Below are 12,483 nucleotides of genomic sequence, written 5' to 3'. Positions count from 1 at the left end.
TTTTCGTAATTACTTGTTCCCCAAGGAGCTCAAGCACTCTTTGGGCATTTGGATTTTCGTACAGAGTATACACAAAAATAAAAGTTTCACAATATTTTTCACAACAATTAAATTGAAAACTTTTTATTAATTTTTATCTAATTAACCATTAAAATCACTCTTTTATCTGTAACATCAACAATTGTAAAAAAAATTGTCAAAATTTTTGTGTTTATAAACATTCTCTTTCGTTTAAAATGAAAAATCTAGTTCCAATGTTTGCTGTTCCACAATATGGTCACGGGCCCCTAATTGGCTCTTAGTGGGCTGGTGAGTGGTGACCAATGACCATATACCATTCAAAATTCCAAAATAGTCAGCTCAAATTAATTAGTCAAATTATTGTACAAGCTATTGGTTACAAAAAACAGAAACTGAAAATCAAAGAAGGATTCTGCATCTTTTTCTACTCATATATTTGTCCTTTGAACGAGAGTTCTAGAAGACTAGAAACTAGGTTTTCGGGTTTCCTGTGCAAATCTAAACGTATCAAACAATTCAGCTGAAGTTTCTGCACCTAGGAATACGTTGGTAATTTGTATGAGCTTTTAATTATATCATTATAAATAAGAGGCACAGAAAGCTAAAAATTAAAGTCTTTAGAAAATAATTCATAAATTTATTTATAATGCTAATATTACACCAATCATAGTCATTATCAAATTAATTTGCAAGTTTTTTTTTTTTTTAAATAAAAGTAAAATAGCTAATAACTTTAGCATTTTCAAGAACACTAATATGATGCCAAAGCTTAGAAGTCAAGTTTTGGGAATGGAAAACACTTGGAAATGCAAATGTTTTGGAATTTGGAATATAATAAATGTGTAACTGAGTGAGGTATATAGCATATGCTATGATACATACCATCTCTTATATTTTCAATCCTTGCTGGAAACAGGTAAAATTCTTTACCTTGCATCCCACTTTCCATTGAAGAATATACAATGCATCAAATGTCAAAGATTCCATGTCCCCCATATCGAGGGTTCCCACTAGTCTTTTTCAATTTGATTATTTTTCTCTATAATTTTGGAAGTATTGGATTGCTGAAAATAAATGCAATGCATAAAATGCCAAAAGTGTGACACCTAGACTTGTTGAAATCCCCTTGTCTTTTTTTTCCAAGCTACAGTAGTTTGGGATTTTCAATATCATACTATACATCATACCTAACTCTACAAATAGCTTAACAGCTGTTATTACTATTGTTAAAGATATTTGAACTCTCCCATAAGAAGTCTGTCACTTTGGCAAGTGCTATTATTTTAAAGATTCTGTACTATATTTTTTTTTAAGATAGAAAATTATTTTGTATTTAACTGACTTTATAAGTCACCTACTATAACGTCATGAATGAAGCCACCATATCTTTTTCTACAGTTTTCATGTTTCTGGGATGGTGATATTGACAACAATTTCTCAGAATTTTAAGAATATTCTTAATTTTTATAATAACCCATTTTTTTTGTCTTTGTTATAAGAATATTCTTTTTTCTCATAACAAAATGCTGATTGATTAGAGATAAGAGATTAACATGATTAGTTTTTTTTCATGATTAGCTGCAAAGTGTCAATGCCTAACATGGGAACCACCAACCTTGTCCTGTGGGTTGTTCACCTGTCTAGTATAATCCACTGATTATCTAAATCTTGACTCTTCAAGGACCTCAAAAAATTGCATCTCTCTTTTTTAATTACACAAAGAACAAGATTGTCCAACCTCCAAACTTTAAGATGAGCCATGAATTATGGGTTGGTTAAAGAGTCAGATATATAATAATTATTGGGTCCAACCTAAATAGAACCTACTAGGAGCTTCAAGAATTGGGTAAATGGGGGTGAGCAAAGTACAGGTGGTATTTACCAAAATAACCTGGGATGTCATGTGAGTTTCAGATCATTGAGAATTGGTCTTGATAAGTTATCATACTTCTTAAGCTTAAAGTTTGGCCATCTGTGAAAAAGCCAATATAGAACATTAGAACTATTTAGAAAGTTAGAATTATTCTTAATTTGATTATTCCTCAGTGACTCAGTCCCATGTGAATGAGGCCTGTCTGGTATGGAAACTTGTGCTTAAGGTTGAATTTTTTTTTTTTTAAATGATTAAGGTTGAATTAGTTGATAAGTACATCTTTTTTTCTTCTTCTTTTTTATAGATAATTTAAGTGAGTACATCTTATGAGTAACACAAACTCAATAGATATTGAATTAATTTAGTTGGAACTAACATTATTTGCACTTAACTTGGCTGCTAGTTGATTTAAAATAATAATAATAATAATAACAACAACAACAACAAAAACAAAAACAAAACAAAACAAAAATTGATTGCCCTTGGCCTCAATAGCCTACTGGCACCCAGGTATTGTGTCCTATTACTAGGGGGTTCTAGCCCCCGCAAAACCACCTAGCATAAAATAAAAATAAATAAATAAATAAATAAATGATTTGTGGACCATTGTGATGGCCATGGCAGATCCAACATAAACGTTAACAGGCACGTGCTTTCTGAAGATTTGATCACATAATAATCTTCATCAACAACTATATGTAGACTTTTAATAAATTGCCTCAGGGATGGTTTTTACTTTTTAATATATACAAATTTATTTTATAATACCTCAGTGGATGTTTTTTTTTTTTTTTTGTTTTTTTTTGCTAAAATACCTCAGTGGATGTTAAGCTAATTCAAATTTGCAAATGCTATAAAAGATGTAATATTATGAATTCTTTTTCCTCCATCAAGATCCATGATTGTACTTGTAGAGCTCGGCTTTTAGTGCGAAATTTGAGGGACAGTCCACATGAACATAGGCAATCAAGTACTGATTAGTCATTTTTTTTATTCTTTTAATAAACATATTAGAGATAATCTAAGACCATTGATATGTACGGATAATCAATCTAGTACTTTATTTACATTTTTGCTTTGTCCTAGGAGTCTTGGACAGCTTTAGGTTTCGGTTGTGATTCTTTTTTTTCTTTAATGTTCAGAGAAAGATGCTATCCAGCGCATGCTTTAATATTGTTTTTCCTTTGCTTTTTTTTTTTTTTTTTTAAATTTTTTTTTACCTTTATTAAAAAAAATCCAACAAAAAAGAGAAGTTTGCACTTTATATGATGCACATTACACCACGTGGCCAAACAAAGGGAATCCCAAAAAAGATGAAAACGAAGAAAGTTGGGACAACATACACATCCATGAGTCAAAAGAGTGTCACCAATGTCACATGCTTTAATAGTTTGATTAATGTCATTTCCGACTTTAACTACTGAATCCCATATTTCTTGTGGCATTATATGAAGAAGACACATCACTCCAAGGTGTCTTACAAGAAACACTTTAAGAAAAGGTTTTTTTTTTTTTTTTTTTTTTTTTCACTCCAATTAATTTAATAATATACTTGAATTCGATAGGTTCCAATTTGATTAATTGGTAAAGTCTCTTGTCATTAAATAAGAAATTTAAAGATCTATCATGACTTATAAAAAAAACCAATTTATATCTTATATAATGCACATTACATCAGGTGGCCAAACAAAGGGAATCCCATAAAAGATGAAAACGAAGAAAGTTGGGACAATATACACAACCATGAGTCAAAAGAGGGTCACCAATGTCGCATGCTTTAATAGTTTGATTACTGCCATTTCTGACTTTAACTACTGAATCCCATATTTCTGACTTTAACTACTGAATCCCATATTTCTGACTTTAACTACTGAATCCCATATTTCTTGTGGCATTATATGAAGAAGACACATCACTCCAAGGTGTCTTACAAGAAACACTTGAAGAAAAAGTTTTTTTTTTTTCCCACTCCAGTTAGTTTAATAAGATATTTGAATTTGATGTGTTCCAATTAGATTAACTGACAAAGTCTCTTGTCGTCAAATAAAAGATTTAGAGATCTATAATGACTTATACAAAAAACCAATTAGTTTCTTAGTTTGATAACACAAAATAATTATCAAAAGCGAATGTTATAAGTTGAAATTCTTTCTCACTAAAATATATATATATATATATATATATATATATATATATACTTTAATCCGAATGCTAGCTATACTATACCTTAAAAAAATTACATTAGTTATTTTGACCATTTTGAAACAAAAGTAATAGATTTTAAATCTTATTTATCATTAAAAAAGGAAGAGAAGTAGCTCCCGAACCAAATGGTGGGTGGGAGGTAGTTAAAGGTAACGTGAAACTGATTCAGTGATTTGAGCAATAGCATATCAATAAAATAAAGATCTAGGTGAACCCATAAGAGCGAAGCAGTCTCTTTGGAACAAAAGGGGTCCGTCATTTATGATAAGCGCTATTTTGGTGCCCTTAGCACATGGTGTTCAGGGAGACAGGGACCACTTTCTTTGGGGCTGTCACTGTTTACGTTCGATTTGAATTAAGGTTGTGTTTGATTCGACTTCAAACGAATTCCGGAAATCAATTTCCGGAAAATGGGGCGTTTGGCTGTGACGGAAAACGTTATTTTCCTGAAATCGAATTCCGGTTGACCGAAATTTGAAGCCTTGACCACGGAAAATGAATTCTGTCTTCATTTTCACTTCAAATGAAATCCGGAAAAAGAGAGAGAGAGAGGGACGATCGCGCGAGAGAGAAAAGAGAGCCCAGATCAGAGAGAGAGAGAGGGACGATCGCGCGAGAGAGAAAAGAGAGCCCAGATCAGAGAGAGAGAGAGGGACGATCGCGCCGACGAGCGGCGCGATCGACGATCGCGATCGTCGATCGAGCGACGCGATCGACGATCGCGATCGACGAGCGCGCTCGTCTCTCGTCGATCGACGATCGCGATCGACGAGCGCGCTCGTCTCTCGTCGATCGACGATCGCGATCGACGAGCGCGCTCGTCGTCGATCGATCGATCGCGATCGTCGATCGAGCGCGATCGTCGATCGACGAGCGCCGCTCGTCGGACGCTCGTCGGCCGCTCGTCGGACGAGCGTTTCGCCGGATTTGATGTATTTTCTGGTAAACTGATTAAACGAACCAAACACCAAAATTAATTTTCCGTAAAATGAATTTTGTGACAGCCAAACACATGAAAACATTTTCCTTTCTGGAAAATAGCATTTCCGGAAAATAGCATATTTTCCGGAAATGATTTTACGCGAACCAAACACAGCCTAAGATTCAAGAAGATGTCCAGGAAATACAACAAAAAGTCTTTTGCAGTTTTGCCTCTATTGTTTTATGGGTTGTGGTTAATAACTTTTTTTAAATTAAAAAAAAAAAAAAAGTTTTATCTCATTTTTTCTATTTTATAAGTATCGTTTGGTGTTTTCTTTTTTACTTTTTACTGATTTTTTTTTTTTTTTGGTCTTTTTTGCACTTTAACACGCCAGTTGGGTGCTTGTTAACATTTCCCCTATTTTATAACCACTTTACATTTATTTTAAGCTTCCATCGAAAAAGTAATTGAGATTTGAGATACCGGTTTTTTGTTTAATATAATTTGAACTTACGTGGTCTGCTACAATTATTATTCTTTATTATTGTATCAAGAGAATTTACCATTTGAGACACTAAAATTTAAGTTAATAGGTGACAACAAATACTTCTATCTCTTATACCAAACCAAGATGATAAGTACTCTTGTTATGCTATATGCTGCTACTTATCACATTTGATTTATTTAAAAGTCTTTTTTTTTATCTGCTAAATTATTTATTGTCTCAAAAGTTTAAATTATTTAAAAATATTGAATTTAATTATTTAATTTAAAGAAAAATTAACAAATACCCTAAAAACATTGGTTTAGAAAATTTTATGGAAAAAAAAAAAGCAACTGACATATTTTTTTTATAGTTTTTTATATTTTTTATAAAAGTGGTATAAAAACTTTCTTAAAATATTATTAACAAACACTCTAAAGGCACCCATTAACAACACCTTTTAATCTAAGAATTCCTCTTCACATGTGAGTCACATGAGCTATCCTTAATAATTTAGACCCTACAAGTGATTTTTTTCTTCTTTTTAAATGTGGGGGTAAAATGAAGACAGGAAATTAAACCCATTACCTATTGTCATGATACTATGATAAATATTTGATTGTTAAAGAAAAATAAATTCTTAAAAAATAATGAATTTAATAATTTACTCTGACATCACCATTTACAAGGGTGGTAATTTTCAAATATATATATATACACACACAAGATATGCCAGAATGTACCATTAGGTGTTATCTATAAATCCTGCTCCAAAAAAAAAAAAAAAAAAAAAAAAAAAAAAAAAAAAAAGGTGTTATGTATAATTTTACCTAAAAGCTAAAACAAAAGCAAAAAATTCAATTAATAGTAGATGTTCACTCAAAGGAGGGAAATGATTTACAAGAACCCATTAATAATACCAACCAAAAAAAAGTCAGGAATGACGCTCTACTATTTGCTGCATGCAAACATTTCCTTGTTATGTTTTTGTGAAATTGCAGGCTGCCCGTGATCTTGACGCTTGGAAAGTGAAAGTGAAGCACAATTAGTGCCGTCTTTACTATTAAAATTTATAAACAACAATTTTTTTTTTATAAAATTATATTCAATTATCAAAATTTTTAGGTCCTTTGAAAATGCCCAAAAAAATAAATAAATAAAAGTTCTCTCTCTCTTTCTGGTGGCTCGTCTAATGTGTACAAGCCAACCTTATGAGAATGTCTTCTTCTTCTTTTTTCTTTTTCTTTTTTCCTTCCTTCTAATAATAAATAATAGGAAATAAACTTGCAGCATTGATTTTTTTTTTTTTTTTTAAATTTGAGAAGAAGCAGCATTAACGTAATAATGATTTTTTTTTTTTAAGACTAACATTGGTAGTCACCGTATCTCTTTGACATTTTCTACATATATATTATGCTTTAAGAATTAAGACTATAGAATCATTTGGACTTTATCAAAGCATGGTTTTATTTTATTTTTATTTTTTCATGAAATCACTCCTATAAAGTAGGTGCTCCTTATCTTAATTTTTTATTTTGATGGTTGAAAACTTGAATTCTTGAAGTTGAAGGTATTATATTCAAATGGAAGATATTAAACTATGTACAAATTAGGGTGAAAAAAAAAGAAAAAAAAGCTTAAGTGCATGCGTCATCTATACAATTAATAACATGATTTTTTATTTGAGTTTCAACGTTTTATGTACCTAAAATACCCTCACACAATTTCTTAAACTCTTTAAAATACATCTATCTTTTAGTTAACTAATTTTAAATTAAAAAACACAAACTAATTAAAAGAGTAATTTATTGTTCCTAAATTTTAGGTCGTTTCCTTTATATGGACACTATCTTTTTTTTTTTGAGACAATATATGGACACTATCTTTATCTCATCTTTAAACATTATTTGATGTTACCTTACCTCTTTCATAAGAAATAAAAATACAAATGGTTATTTATATAAAACTTTTAAACATTATAACACTAAACCAAAAAAAACAAATAAAATGGGTTCTAGTTAGTTCAATTGGTAAAATTTCTGATGGTTGTATAAGAGATCTGGGGTTAAAACTCTCTCAAAAAAAAATAAATAAATAAATAAAGAACATTATTACATGCACAAAACATGTGTGATGAGTCTAGTAAATATATAGTTATATACATACATGAGGCCCTTCTAAGACCAAAAAAACTTCAAAAGATATTAAATTGATTGACATTAACTTTTTTTTTTTTTTTTTCACTTCTTTAACTGGATTTTCGGATATACCATATAAATCCCGTTTGAATTCCTACAACTTAATGTAAGAAACCATGAGAAAAAGAAAGTCTATGACTTTATAGACACAAAAACTTTGACAAAAAATTTCACACCCGCCTAGGTGGCAACTATTGATGGCAGATAAATCAATAAAAACTTGTCAACTCAACTGTTAAAGTCCCTGATAGTTAAATAATAGATCTGGGGTTCAATCTTCGCTTATACCAAAAACTAATTGGTATCTTGATCTAATGATGAAGAACTATCATTAAGAGCGGGTGTCATAGGTTAAAACTCTCTAAAAAAAAACTGTTAAAAAATTTTTGAAAATTATTATGTAGCTTTGTTGTTGAAAACAAGTTTGATTATTTTTAAATTTTGGCAATAAAATGTTTTTGATCCTTATATTTTTTTACCTAAGTTTAATTCGGTCCTTAATGAAGTTCTTACCACTTATATTTTTAAAACTTGTTGGGCCAATACCCAAGACCTCTATTTGGACAGAGATCTACAGATGAATATTTTCATGGGAACAGAAAAGTAAGCACAAAGTATTAGTAACACCAGTGCCAGTAAAGTTTGATTGGGCCTTAAACCCTTGGGGCTTACCCAACACCCTGGTCCTAATTCAAAGTCACATTCGAAAACCATTCTCTTTTTAAGTCATAGTAGATGGGTTTGTGTGATACATGTCATGTGTGGCATGAAAAATGCAGTAGATGTGTAAGTTTGTAATTCTTTTGGCTTAGTGGGAGTTAAAAAGGAAACATCATAAGTTGAAATTTTCTCTCTAAAAAGAAGTAGATATATATATATATATACACATTTTAATTCAAATGTTACCTATACCCTAAAAAAATCTCATTATTTTTTTTTGACCATCTTGAAATAAAAGTAATAGATTTTAAATCTTAATTATCATTAAAAAAAAATGAAGAGAAGTAGAACCCGAACCAAATGGTGGAAAAAAAAAAAAAAAAAGACTTAAGAAATGGCTTAAAGGTAATGTGAAGTGATTTGTGCAATAACATATTAATAAAATAAGAAGAATGTTAACCAGCACTGTTTGGTGTTGGTTAAGTGCAAAAAAAAAAAAAAAAAAAAAAAAAAGTCAGAAAATGTAAAAAAATCTGAAAAAGTACATACAAAATTAAAAAGTGACATAAATTGAAAAAAAAAAAAAAAAAAAAAAAAAAAAAAAAAAAAAAAAAAAAAAAGAAGAAGAAGAAGAACTGTGACCGTGAAAGCGAGGCAGTTCTTTGGACCAAAAGGGTCCATCAATATTTTATGATAAGCCATATATATCTTGGTTCCCTATATAGCACATGGTGTTCAGAGAGACAGGGACCACTTTCTTTGGGGCTGTCAGTGTTTACGTACCATTTGAATTAAAGGATTCAAGATTCTTGAATCGCAACGGGTCGGGTTTGGATCGGGTTTCTTTATATCCGGACCCGACCCGCGGATCTGGATCTGTATCTGAATCAAGAAGAAGTCCAGGAGAGATACAAAAGTCTTTTGCGGTTTTGCCTCTATTGTTGTATGGGTTTTACACTTTTACTCCCATTTTAGAGAAAACTTTTTATTGAAATGAAAAAGTTATTAAATTTTTTGACAATTTTTTTAATTCTTAATAAAATATTTTTGAAAATAGATGATTAATATATACCTTTAAGACATATATTAATCGGAGTCTTATTTTATTTTAAGGTTTCATAAAAAAAAATATATATTTGAGATATTGGGTTTTTTCTTTTCTTTTTTAATTTATAAATAGTTTTAACCTATAAGATGACAAGAGACTTTATCATTTGAGACACCAAGTTTAAGTAAATAAGTTACAACAAATACTTGCATCTCATATACCAAACCAAGATTATAAGTTCTCTTGTTATGCAATATGCTACCTGTGGGGCCCAAATGATTTATGGGCCAGGCCCATCTACCCGGGGAGAATCCAAAGGTCCAAGCCAAGAAGGGCTATGGCCCAAGCTCGACAAGATAGCCTATGGATACCGCCGAGGGCAGTTCAGTCCTCGGCAGACGCAAAGTCCCCCCAGAAAGAGGGGTAAAAATGGTATAGGACTGAAACTTGGAAGAAAGATCTAAAATATCCAGGGAAAGCTGCCCTTACTGCCATTCAATACTCTTAACCTGACATAGCCACGTTCTTTGGCTTTTACAACCACCCCCAACGACTTTGGGTATGGGCTGATGGGACAAATATCAGCCTTGGAAATGTTGACCCTATACGTGGACGAAGGACAGTAAACACAGGCGAGTATAAAAGGAAAAATCAGTAACCTAGAGAGGGGGCTGGGAAAAATGGCCAAAAACCAGAGCCTCCCAGCCCACCTCCAGGAGAAAGACTCCATGGGTGAAGATAACCTAGACACGCACGAATACCACGAAAAACCCACCGCCTGGCAATCAAGGCCTAGCCTTTTAAACCCACGCTCTACAAATGATATTGTTTGGGCCTTTTTACGTGGCGCGAACCCGATACTGTTACGGTCCGTCGCGAATCGTGTCCTTACACTACCAATAACATTCCCTTTTTTTTATTCTTTTTTTTTATTTGTTAAATTATCCATTGCTTGGTTAAACTATTTAGAAATATTGAATCTAATTATTTAATCTAGGAAAAAAAAGTTAATAGACACTTTAAATACATTGGTCTAAGAAATATTTTTAGTAACTATTTATAAAAAATGAAAAAAGCAACTAACATATATTTATTTTTTTATTTTTTTATATTTCACGTGAAAGTAGTATTAAAAAATTTATTAAATTAGTCCATTAATAAATACCTTAAAGACACCCGTTAACAAGACTCTTAAATGTAAGACTTCATGTTCATATGTGAGTCACATGAGCTATCCTTAATAATTGGGGGACCTACAAGTGAATTTTAAAAAAAAATATGTGAGGTTAAGTGAAGACAATGAATTGTATCCAATTGTTCTGACAAAATGATAAATTAACAATTGTTCAAAAAAACTAGTAAATTCTTAAAAAATAGTAAATTTAATCCTTAATCTAATGTCGTCATTCACAAGAAGGTAGTGGTCAAAAATAAAAATACAGGATATGCCAGAATATACCATTAGGTGTTATCTGTAATTTTACCTAAAATAAAAGCAAAAAAAATTATTTAATAGTAGAGGTTCACATAAAGGAGGGAAATGATTTATAAGAACCCTTTAATAATATACCAAAAAAAAAAAAAAACCCAGCAATGTCGTTCTACTATTTGCTGCTCTTTCTGGTGGCTCGTCTAATGAGTACAACTGTACAAGCCAACCTTATGAGAATGGATTTTTTTTTTTCTTTTTTTTTCCTTTCTAATAATAAATAACATGATATAAAATCGCAGCATTGGCTTAATAATGATTTTTTTTTTTTTAAGACAAACATGGGTACAATCACCATATCTCTTTGACATTTTCTACATATATATTATGCTTTAAGAATTAATTAAGATACAGTTGAGTTAGACTTTATCAAGCATGGTTTTATTTTATTCTTGAAATCACTTTTCTGTAAAGTAGGTTCTCCTTATTATAATTTTTTATTTTGATGGTTGAAAAATTGAATTCTTGTAGTTGAAGGTGTTATATACAAATTGAAGATATTAAATTATGTATAAATTTTTTAAAGATAGTAAACTATGTAGAAATTAAGGTGGAAAAAAAAGAAAAGATAAAGCATAAGTGCATGCGTCATATATATAAGACGAGGCCCTTCTAAGACCACAGAAACTTAGAAAGATATTACATTGGTTGACATTTAACTTTTTGTTCACTTCGTTGACTGAATTTTCGGATATCCCATAAATATTCCATTTGAATTCCTACGACTAAAAATGTAAGAAACCACGTGAAAGACATGCGAGCTCATAAGTTTGAAAGTCTCTGCTTTTTGTGATTACCGCACATGCTGCAAGAAGTCGAAAATGTTTGTCTTATAAAAGAGAGAAAGTCTATTGACAAAATAATAATAATAATATTAATAATCTCACACCTACCAAATTGTTAATGGAAGAAAAAAAAAAAAAAAATGTCAGTAAGGAGTACAAACGGAAAACAGTATAAAATTGTCGATTCAATTATTATTAAAAAAAATTATGAAAATTATTGTGTATGTAGTATTGCTAATAAAAAAAGTTTGATTACTTTTAAATTTTGGGCAAAAAAAAATTTGGTCTTTATATTTTGGCCCTAATTTTAATTTTGTTTTCAAGTTTCACAATTTTCATTTTGGTCTATATATTTTTAAATTGGACAAAATTTAGTTACAAAATTAGTTGTAACCTCAAGTTACAATTTTACTCAATATCTTTTTAGTGAAGGAGAATTTTGACAAATCTACGATTGAATTACATCTTCTTCTTATATCCTTTATGCTTGCAAAATTTCTAGAAAATTAAAGATCAATAGTTATACAATCAATAAATTGTTTATATTGCAAGTTTTTGTAATTTAAAATTATGTATAATATATAAGCTTATAGATCATATAATAAATAATATCTAATTGACACAAAATTTGTATATTAAGAGTGTAAAGATTATGCAATTCAACGGTTAGATTTTCAAATTATATAATAATATTTATTTTATTAAGTAAGGTTGTAACCTTAGGTTACAATTAGTTTTGTAGCTTAACTTTATTCTTTTAAATTTGTTATCATTGGTCTTTCTCGTCGTCTCACTTAT

The sequence above is a fragment of the Quercus lobata genome, chromosome 9 (genome assembly GCF_001633185.2).
Source record: "Quercus lobata isolate SW786 chromosome 9, ValleyOak3.0 Primary Assembly, whole genome shotgun sequence".
Taxonomy (NCBI): Eukaryota; Viridiplantae; Streptophyta; class Magnoliopsida; order Fagales; family Fagaceae; genus Quercus; species Quercus lobata.
Note: the sequence above shows the minus strand (reverse complement) of the source record.